Here is a 10,501-nt window from a genome sequence, read left to right as displayed (position 1 = left end):
CAGGTATGTAGATATTTATATATGCATTCAGGTGTTTCTAAATTCATTGGTGGGATCAGTGGGAATAGCTTTCAGTGTCTTGCCTATGATTTTAACCTGGAATGGCATTTTCCTTTCTGATATGAACATATATTATTGAGGTTGGGATTTTAGTCAAACTCTTAGTTTTATAGTGCTATTAATTTTAAAAGTTGATTTATTATGTGGCCTTATATTATCATAAATAGGACTATGGTTGACAAATTATCCACAACCAAATTAAAGCATAAAATTATTATTGCTAGTTCCATCTTAACAAAGTAATTGCTTTTGAAATTAGTGTTGTGAGTCATATAATAAAAAACACATGGGTTATTGTTTTGACTTCTAAGCATTCTGTTCATAAAAACTGATTACAATAATTATGCAAAAATGAAAATAGGAGCTTAGCATTTAGCATTATTTTCTAATTAACTCTATGATTTATTATATTGTCCAACTGTAATACACAGCTAGTGGTCCACAGACTTTCCAAAGAAAACAGCTTTGTTTAAGACACAGTATTGGGGGAGTGTCTGCCTGGGTGGCTCAGTTCATTAAGCCTCTGACTCTTGTTTTCTGCTCAGGTCATTATCTTATGGTTCCTGTGATAGAGCCTTGCCTCCGGCTCACAGAGCCTGCTTGGGATTCTCTCTCTGCCTCCTGCCATTGCTAATGCTCCCTCTCCTTCCCTCTCTCTCTAAATAGACAAGTAAACTTAAAAAAAAAATGACACACTATTGAAAAACGCTTTAGATTTACCTCAACCAAAATGGTAGGAAAACTGCATTAAAAAACAGCTACTGGTTTCTGGTGTCATATCAGATATGTGGAGAATTGGATAGTGTCCTCTCTTACTTTACAATAAGAAAAACACCTTGAGAAACTGAAAGTTCACTTTGTTCCCACTCGATAATGAAAGCTGCAAAGGGAAAAAATTAAAATAAAATCAGGAATGTTGAAAGCACTCTCAGGGAGAAACAAGACCCAGGAATTTGCTTACTTGAGACATAAAATATTGAATGGTGCGTAAGCTGGTTAAGAAGGATCAACTAGAAGATTTTAAGTGATTGCTAGTGTCTGATTGTGGGTGAGCATGAAAGCCGGAAGCCACATGGAGCAAATATGTTTGCACCCCTTCATATGCTTTTCCTCCACACACCCCATTGGATGTATACAGAGAAGATTGAAGATGATTATATATATATATATATATATATATATATATATATATATATATATCTTTTTTTTCCTTTCTTCTTAAGAAAGTTTCCCTGATGATGTTGTATGGGGAGTGAAAAAGCACACACTGGCTAATATTCACCAATTTCATCTTCTCCATTTCCTTATGGAAACAAACCCTTAATATGCAAAACCTATTGCCTTAGGGTACAGGTGGAAACCCACTGTAGTTGTGAGAGAACAAGGAAAAAAAAATCCCCTGCCCCCTGTCCAAGGGCAAAATGCATACTCAGCCCAACTTTACCTCTGGAGGAGGGGCAGGGACCTTTGTGCGGGCCTCCCCCCTGGGGCTTGTGTTTATAGTACCTAACTAGAAGTACAGCTTAACCAGAACTTCAGAGAACGCGCCCCCCCCCCACCCCCGGCTCCTGACCACCACACGGACAAGATTTCAGTAAAAATAAAAGTGGAATATATTTAGGAATGATGTGAGAGATCTGCTCTGCTGAGCAGCAGAGAGTGGAGAATAAATGTGAACTTTCACATAGGAAAAGAGTAAAGCTGGAATTGACAGTGGAACTATTAAATCCTACTTAGCAAAGGCAGAAGACTCCTTAAAAATCTTTCTTATAGACTCCTTTAATTCCTCAATTTTATGTACTTTGTATGGAAAGGGTATTAGATACATAATTGCACTCTGTTAGCTCAGAAATAACAGGGACAAAAATAAAAGGGGAGAATTAATGAAGTTTCTCCAAGGCGGAATCAAGTGACCAGTTTTCTTTTATCTTATAAGGTCCAATTTCTTTAAATAGTTAAGGAAATCTTGCAAGTTTTTGATGGATATGCCCTATCACATCTGTCATGTATCCTGACACTCTTATTCCACCTGTCCCTGGAAGCCGGCAACTATCATGCACTGAGGACCTGCAACAACCATCAAACCCTTTGTAAGTCCCAACCCAACAGTTATCATCAGACCTTTAACTGAGAAACATTCTTTCCTCCTTTGTGACATCACATCCACTAACTCAATGGGATGGTGTGGGGGATCTACTGTAAAACAGATACTCTCCTGATGGCCTATTCCTGAATATTCCTGAGGACTCTCATAATCAGGTCATAGATAATTTAAACATTGATTTACTTGTATTCTTAATGAAAGTTGAAGGTCTAAGAAATAATCATATTTCTGGGCATAAATTATGGTGATTTTTCAATATTGTTTGGACTGAATCTGTCAGTTTCCAACTAAACCCTCCAGTCATCTACCAAGACTTGCACCTTACCCTCAAAAACCAGAAACAGAAGGGCACCAAAATCAATACGATGAAAATCTAAGAGAGATTAGTCATTTGATACCTTGTACTTTTCCTTATAATGCTTCTATGGTCTGGGTTAAAAATAAAATCCAAAGGGCAGAGATATATATTTATTCAGAATCCCAGCAGTATAAATGTAATAATCATTTACTACTTACCTGTAGTACCAAATCCAAATATTCTTGTATTTTAATGTACCAGAAAGCTGCATATTTCCTAGCAATAAATTTGTTTTCTGTTCTTGTAGCATCTCTTTTATTAAGAGAGTCATTTCTTTCCTTCCTCCTAGTAAAATGAAAGTCCTCATGAGGATTTCAAGAGTCTTTCCAATATTTTATTTTTTATCTCATATATTGTCTTTTGTTGTACTCTAAAATTCAGCTGAACTCTGGAACCGATTCTATTTACTTATTGTTTTATCTCTAATAAGCTAAACACTTTCTGAAGAGAAGTAAATATTTTGTTTAAGTTTATTCCTTGGGACATAATTTATCCCAAAGAGGAATATTTCTTACTCCTGATAAATTGTAACACTTCAGAAATTTCCTAGGTTAGCAACTAAAAGATCACACCGGTGATTCCTAAGTCTCACTGGAAGGCAATGGGTTACCAGGGTATTCATTTCCTATTGCTGCACAACAAATTAGCACAAACATATGTGCTTAAATCAACATACACATATTATGTCACAATGCCTGTGGGTCAGGCGTCCAGACAAGGCTTAGATGGGCCCTTTGCTCAGGACCTTGCAACTGAAATCAAGACATTAGCCACATTACAGTTCTCTTCTGGAGCTTGAGGTCCCCCTCCAAACTCATTAGGTTATTGGTAGAATTTAGTTCCTTGTGGTTATAGCATTGAGGTCCTCTGATTTTCAAAACTGCTGCTATCCACTGGCAGCTTTAGATCCTACTTCTCTAAAAGAGGGAAGCTTATGACTCCTTAAACACTGTTTCTTAATTATCCAATAATTGATTTATTAAAATACCTGTTAAAAAGTTTATTATAATATGCCTTAGAAATCTAGATTTAATCATGTTTCTTACTTTTATCTTAAGATTAAAACCAGAAATTATCAGGCAGGATACATTGCAACAGATCTCAACTCACTACTAGAATATGACTCCTTCCCAGAGGCAAAAGTGTGTCCAGATGACAGAATTTGTTGTGGACCCAGTAGCTTCCTGGATAGGTAAAAAAGAAGAGGGTTTATATGTACACTAATAGTAGAGATGTTTTTGGGATGGTCTATCATTTCAGAAAGCTTTAGAGAAAATAAAAGTACTTAACCTAAGAAGAGACTCTAATTTAGAATGGTCAGCAAATTAATGGCATTTAATAGCTTTAATGGTTTTTAATAAGTTGGCTATTTTAAGATACAAGTCCCTTCAAAAAGATATCAAAGCAAAAGAAAATGCCCTGGTTGATCAGTATGCCAAACAAGTTGTCCTAACCAAAATCTCATTTCTCTCTTTCTCTCTCACACACACACATACACACACCTATGTAGAAATTCAAAGAGAATATTAAGAAATATACAATGCCATCCTTTTGTTCCAGAGTTAGAAAAATACATTTATTAATGGCTGCTTGTGACCTCAAATGAAGTCTTGAAAAAATTCTACATGTCATTACCCACACATTTAGGACAAATTGCTCACTGTGCTCCATCAACATTGTGAAGAAACTAACTTCATTGCCTGTTGTGGATGAGTAGTGCCAAAAATTTATGATACTATTGACAAACCTATAAGGAAATTTTGACCAAAAACCAATTGTTGGGTGGTCCCCAGTAATGATATTCAGTTGGCAGTACAAAAGCTTACTGGCTGTTATTGGAAATCTAGATAGGTATGTGTTACCTTGTTCGATGGATTATCTACCTTCAGGTTAGTAGCTGAGGACATCACCTATGATCCATTTTGTGCCATCACTTTCAACTCTCAGAAGAAGAGTTGAGTGAATTCAAGAATGAGATAAACTAGGTGCCCCTGAGTGTCTCATTCAGTTTAGTGTCTCACTTTGGTTCAGATCATGATCTCAGAGTGAGTTCGAGCTATATGTGTGGAGCTCTTGTGCTAATAGCTCAGAGCCTGGATTCAGATTCTTTGTCTTCTTCTCTCTCTCTGCCCCTCTTCTGCTAGCACTCTGTCTCTCTCTCTCAAAAGTAAACATTAAAAAAATTTTAATGAGATAAACTAGACCTTAATTTGAAATAGAGTGGATTCTACATGTTATGGTTCAGAGACTAGTCAGGGAGAACTAGACAATGCCACCAACTCTTGGCCAAAATTGTCACTTAATTGAACAGGAAGCAGTAGTTCAGAATAGAGCCACTTTAGATATAATACTGACTTTTGAGAGTGAATATATGTAGGAGAAGACTAGTGCTTGCATCCCTAGAAGTTTCTCTGGCATTTTTAATATAACTAAGAAAGTTCTGGGGAACAAGGAATTATGGAGTACTTTAGCTAAAACCCCGTATTGGTTCTGCCAACTCTTTGGATTAGAAAAGAATGAGGTGAGTAGTTGTATACTGATGATGACACAATTTTTTATCTGTTCATAAGAAATTCAGTGACTGCTTAGATCCTCCTCCAAGAGTATATTTGTCAAAATGCTGTTGTAACTACTCAACTTAAGCATAATCGTACAGAACAGCGTTGAAAGAACCACTGTTGAAAAATCTAGCCTTTCTGGGGGCGCCTGGTTGGCTCAGTCCTTAAGTGTCCGGCTTCAGCTCAGGTCATGATCTCACAGTTTGTGGGTTCGAGCCCCACCTCAGGCTTTGGGCTGACAGCTAACTCAGAGCCTGGAGCCTGCTTTGGATTCTGTGTGTCTCTCTCTCTCTCACTCTCCTTGCACTGTCTCTGTCTCTCAAAAATAAATTAAAAAACAATAAAAAAATTTTTTAAAAATCTAGCATTTCTGGCGGTATCCCCCATGATTTTGTGTGTTTAACAAGTTTAACAAGGGTCTGGTGGGCATACTTAAGCTTGAGTATCACTGGTCTACAAAAGATGACAACTTTTTTTCCACAGAAGGCAATCATCATTGTCCTTTTATACTCCAACATGATCAACAGCAGTACATTGTTTTTCATGTACTAAGCTAAATGTGGGAATGAAAATAGATTAACTTTGTCAACTTGGATAAATCAAGCATGAGCAATTACAAATAACTAAGTAATCAATGTCTATATCCTTAAAACCTAAAAGTGAGCTCAAAAACGTCAAGGAAATGTTCTAAAAAATATAAACTATTTTGCTAGTTTTCAAGAAGATAACTTTCAGGGCATACAGTATATATACTTGACATGGTCTTTTGCAAATAATAAAATATCTAAAAGTGTTATCTAATTAAGTAAAGATATTTCAATGGGCCATTGAAATGACAGGCTGTGGAACAAGGGTTGCATAATAATTATGTATATATACAGTGCATATCTATAGATTGCTCTTAGAAAAGATATAAACAAAAATATCAATAGACATTCATATGTAGCATTCCCTTCAATCATAAACAAACATGGACATTTAAACATTATGTTTACATCATAGGTATGTAATAGGAGAACATTCATTCTCACATTAAACTGATTGATACAGAAGTTAAGAATAAAATAAAGATATATATCCCTGCCCATGTGCTTGGTGAAATACAAATTTTATGATTGAGTGTTTCATAGTCTAATGGCATACCCTATGTTAACTTAGCATCAGTATTTAAACTTTGACAGGTATGAAAACACACAAAACAAATACTATACAATTATAATCTATGGGACAAATAACTGAATAGATCCACATCAACCTGTTAGTAATTGTTACTACTGGGAAGAAGCTTGAAATTAAGGAAAAGAAAAGAGTTTTTATTTTTTATTCTATAGAAATCTGAATTGTTTAAAAATGAACATGTATCCTTGAGGTACTTTCTTTTTAAGGACAATTAAAATATAATTATGATTTAGATATCTGAATGTTTTTACATAGATACTTGGTAATGTTCCAAGACAATATTTAGTCAATTTAAAAAGTATCTGTGTTAGGGGAGCCTGGGTGGCTCAGTAAGTTGAGCGGCCAACTCTTGATTTCATCTCAGCTCATGATACCAGGGTCATGTGATCAAGTCCCACATGGGGCTCCATGGCCAGTGTGGAGCCTATTTGAGACTCTCTTCTCTCTCTCCTTCTGCCTCTCTCCCCTGCTCATGCTCTTTCAAGATATCTGTGTTAAATACCATAAAATTAAAGCAGTCTCTGTGTCTCTTTGTCTTTCCATCTCTTGCTCTCTCTCTCTCTCTCAATCACACACACACACCCATACATACTAAATAAAAATGATTTTTTTCTTAATCTTCAACAAGTATACAAAATAATTATATTATGAAACTTTTGTCTGAAAACCAATTAAATCAGTCTGTAATATTTGGATAACTTTTAATAGTATAAATGAATAAAATCCAGAAATTATTTCCTATGAAAATATGATTTGTACGTGAGAATTGCTCTGGAAGGAAACCTATCTTTTTCACAATGGAGTTGATTATAAAGTTAAAAGTACAGCATTATTGTTTTCCAAGAATATTCAATGATGTAGGACATGCCCATGTTGTATTAAATGTGAAAGAACACAAAGGTAAAGTAAAAATAGAATTACCATTTTGCCAGATGTAATAAAATTATTGGTTCAGAAAAGATTATCAGTAAGTCCAAAAACTATTAATAGAGTGATTTGTGATAACAGACTTTTATATGATTCTAAAATCATTCCACAAAGATTACTTTTGTCAGATTCTGTTTGGCCAAGCTCGTCCTAAAATATATTTTGAGCACAAATGAAAATTTGAATATGCACTGGATATTAGAGGGTTTAAAAAATAATTATTGGTTTTGTTAGATCTAATGTTATTTTGATTATGTAGTAAAATACTTCAGAGATGTTTACAAAAGTATATGGAATGGAATGTCATGTTTTCCATAATTTGCTTTAAAAAAAGTTTGTAAAAAATTATAGACAGTTAAAAGTCTTTGTTACATATGCAAAAGTACCATATTTAAAAATAGAAAAATATAACACTCCTACAAAGCAAGCAAGGAGACAACTTTAAAGTTTGGTATGAAAAACACATAAAGATTAGACATTATCCAAGATGGATGGAAGTTGAAGGAAATTTATTTGTTTTGTTTTAAGTAGTGAAAAATGAATAAACTAGATAAGCAAAAAACAAACAAAAGAAGAGACTGAAAATAGTAGGTAAAAGGTACCAATTGAGGAAGTAAGATAAAAGATGAGGTAAAAGATAAAAGATAGTTTCTATAGAGAAATAAGAGAAAATAGTCTTTGAAAGCAGATCATCTGTATCTGACCTTCTGAAATATAAATCATAGGATCTTGAGGCACAGTAAACAAAAGAAGATTTGTCTTATGTCACTGTGATATGTGAATATGGAGCTAATGATCTGAACAAAAACACAGAAATAATGGCATTAGTTTCACTCTTAAGTGCTCTTTTTTAAAAACCTATCTGTATAGAAATCAATTACTTTGTAGTATAGCTCTCACAAGGCCTTCTCCTGTCTCTCTGTCAGCCCAGTGAGGTATATATTTTCTTTATGCACAACATATGTTCCTATTCCCTTTTGCCAAATATGCTGGGATTAGAGGGAAAATCACATAATGCTTACCCTAAAACATGTTGATTGTTAACATATATACATATTTCATTTCATACCAAATGTTTTTATCTACTCCTCATAAAGTGGTGCAACTCTCCTCATCTCTCCTCCCCCCTTGTCCCTAAGACATCACTTTGATCCTGTCTTGAGAAACTTTCAAGAAAAGAAGTTATCAAAAGAATCATGAGGTAACATTTTATTAAATACTTGCCAAGTTTTCTTCCCCACTTTTTTCCTCCAGTCCTCCAATGAATTATCAATTTAAATCACAAAAGTTACTTAGAAAGTACTCTCTTTTACATTCATTGTTTGTATTTGAAATCCAGACAATTTCATTTTCCAACCTGCTGCAATTTTGGTAGAATCTAACATAGTCTTGGTGCAAACAATAGATTTTTTCTTTCTGTATTTTAAAAAACTTTCTTTGATGGAAGATCTTTTTTTACCAGTAATATATTTTCTCTATGTAAGTTTTAGAGCATGAAATCATTTATATGCTTCAGATTAAAAGGAAGATTATTAAAAAATCGTTAATCCAATATGGTAAATCAATATCTTTTTGGCATATTTTGAAAATAATACTCTAAGATCTTTGAAATTGTCCTTTTGGCTTTGTTAGTAACATAGTAGAGCATTCAAGTATTCTGTATTTAAAGAAATAAAATGGTAAAGTACATCAGTCTTTTCTACAAACTAAAAATATATAATGTGATTCATTTCTGATAGAGCTACTTCTGGTCAAACTATATAGAAAACAGTGTGAGAATTTCAATATTATATTTTCCTGCTGATGTTCTGAGTATTTTAGAATACTGTAGTCTATAATGATTTTCAAATAAATAAATGGATATGTTTTTGAAAAAATAATTGAAGAAATATATTACACTGTTATAATATTTAAGTAGAATTCATGATCTAAAATGAATTGATAAATGCTAAAATTAAACATCAAATGTGAAAAAAATTTCTTTTGTAACAATAAAATTATATGTTTTAAAATTAGTTGATTGTTTATATTTCTCTCTAAAATGCTTGCCCCAGGATGGTAACCTTTTTCCTTAAAAGATATGTAAAACTTATATATTTTAACCAGAGATTACATAAGAGATATTTATCAATTTTTCCTAATTATATTTAATTCCTAAATAGAAAAATGTAAATTCTGTAGAGAGTGCATGTAAAATTGTAGACAATTTTATAAATAGCAAAGATAAAATGAGATTTTGAATGTACATGTATGAATAACATTTGCATAATATTTGGTACTTCGTTTTATGAGGATAATCATCAGAGCCATATATCACATATATATTGTGATACCTAAAATAGCCTTAGTTATAATTTTGAAATAAACTAAGCAAATACTTAAGTATAAAACAGTTTTTTAATTAAAAATTTTTTTTAAATCTTTATTTTTGAGAGAGATAGAGACATAGCGCAAACAGGGGAGAGGCAAAGAGAAAGGGAGACACAGAATCCAAAGCAGGTTCCAGGTTCTGAGCTGTCAGCCTGCTGGGAGCCGCACCGGCCTTGCTGGATGACCCGGTCACAGTAAGGAAATGGCAGAGGTTGCACGGCTCCTGCCATGAGAGGCAGAAACTGGCATCTCCTTCTGCTACTACTGCTCATGTGAAATTAAGCCTGTTGCTATTGACTAGGCCTCACAATGTTCCAAGTCATAGCGCTATTCCCCACACAGATACCTCATGGGAAGAAGCATATTCCCACCTCTATAAAGAGGAACTTAAACAATGCACTGCAGATGTGGTCAAAAGGCTCTCCTATGGTGTTAAAGAACACAAGAATAATATTTACTCTGGCCTGGAGAAAAAGAGCCTAACTTAGGAACAAACAAGAGCCAGACATAAGTTACTGCACATACCTATGCTAATTGGTGCCCATTGTGAGGATGGGTAAGAGTAGTTACAACTTGAACTCATATGCAAAGGGCGCCTATGGCACTTACACCTTCAACATCAAAGGACAGGTTGACAAAAGGCTTATTTACTAACCATCACAACTATATTCTTCCTCTTGTGAGCCAAATAGAATGCCTCCTAGCCCTATTTATGCCTGAATCTTAGCGTTATTGTTATAAAATGTGTTTGCTATCTGCTTCTTACTGAAAACATCCTGCTATCTTCTTAGTTGTAAGTTTTACTACTGGTTCAAGTGTATGTTATCTGCTTTTCACTGAGAATATCTTGTTATCCTGTGATGTGTAAGTTACCTTGTTGTAATTAGAATAGTTCTGCAAAAATGCCTCTGTAAAACCTGTTTCTGCACCCTTTTCAAAGCATCT

At 34.2% G+C, this 10,501-nt stretch overlaps 1 protein-coding gene across 2 annotated transcripts in view; it reads left to right on the top strand.

Annotated features, from left to right (window-relative positions):
• Positions 1 to 2,248: 2,248 nt before the first annotated feature.
• The window catches only part of ADAM29 (ADAM metallopeptidase domain 29), a 42,480-nt gene continuing 34,227 nt past the window's right edge, over positions 2,249 to 10,501 (top strand). The window contains exon 1 of one of the 2 annotated variants that reach the window (XM_029947931.1): positions 2,249 to 2,319. The gene's annotated coding sequence lies outside the window, so the exon portion shown is untranslated. Of the gene's footprint in view, positions 2,320 to 8,313; positions 8,388 to 10,501 lie in introns of those variants that run through there. The other variant, XM_029948006.1, reaches the window with a different exon arrangement.

This window comes from Suricata suricatta, chromosome 1 (assembly GCF_006229205.1).
Source record: "Suricata suricatta isolate VVHF042 chromosome 1, meerkat_22Aug2017_6uvM2_HiC, whole genome shotgun sequence".
Lineage (NCBI taxonomy): Eukaryota > Metazoa > Chordata > Mammalia > Carnivora > Herpestidae > Suricata > Suricata suricatta.
The sequence above is the reverse complement of the archived record's forward strand: the minus strand, read 5'-3'. Positions and strand labels throughout refer to the sequence as shown.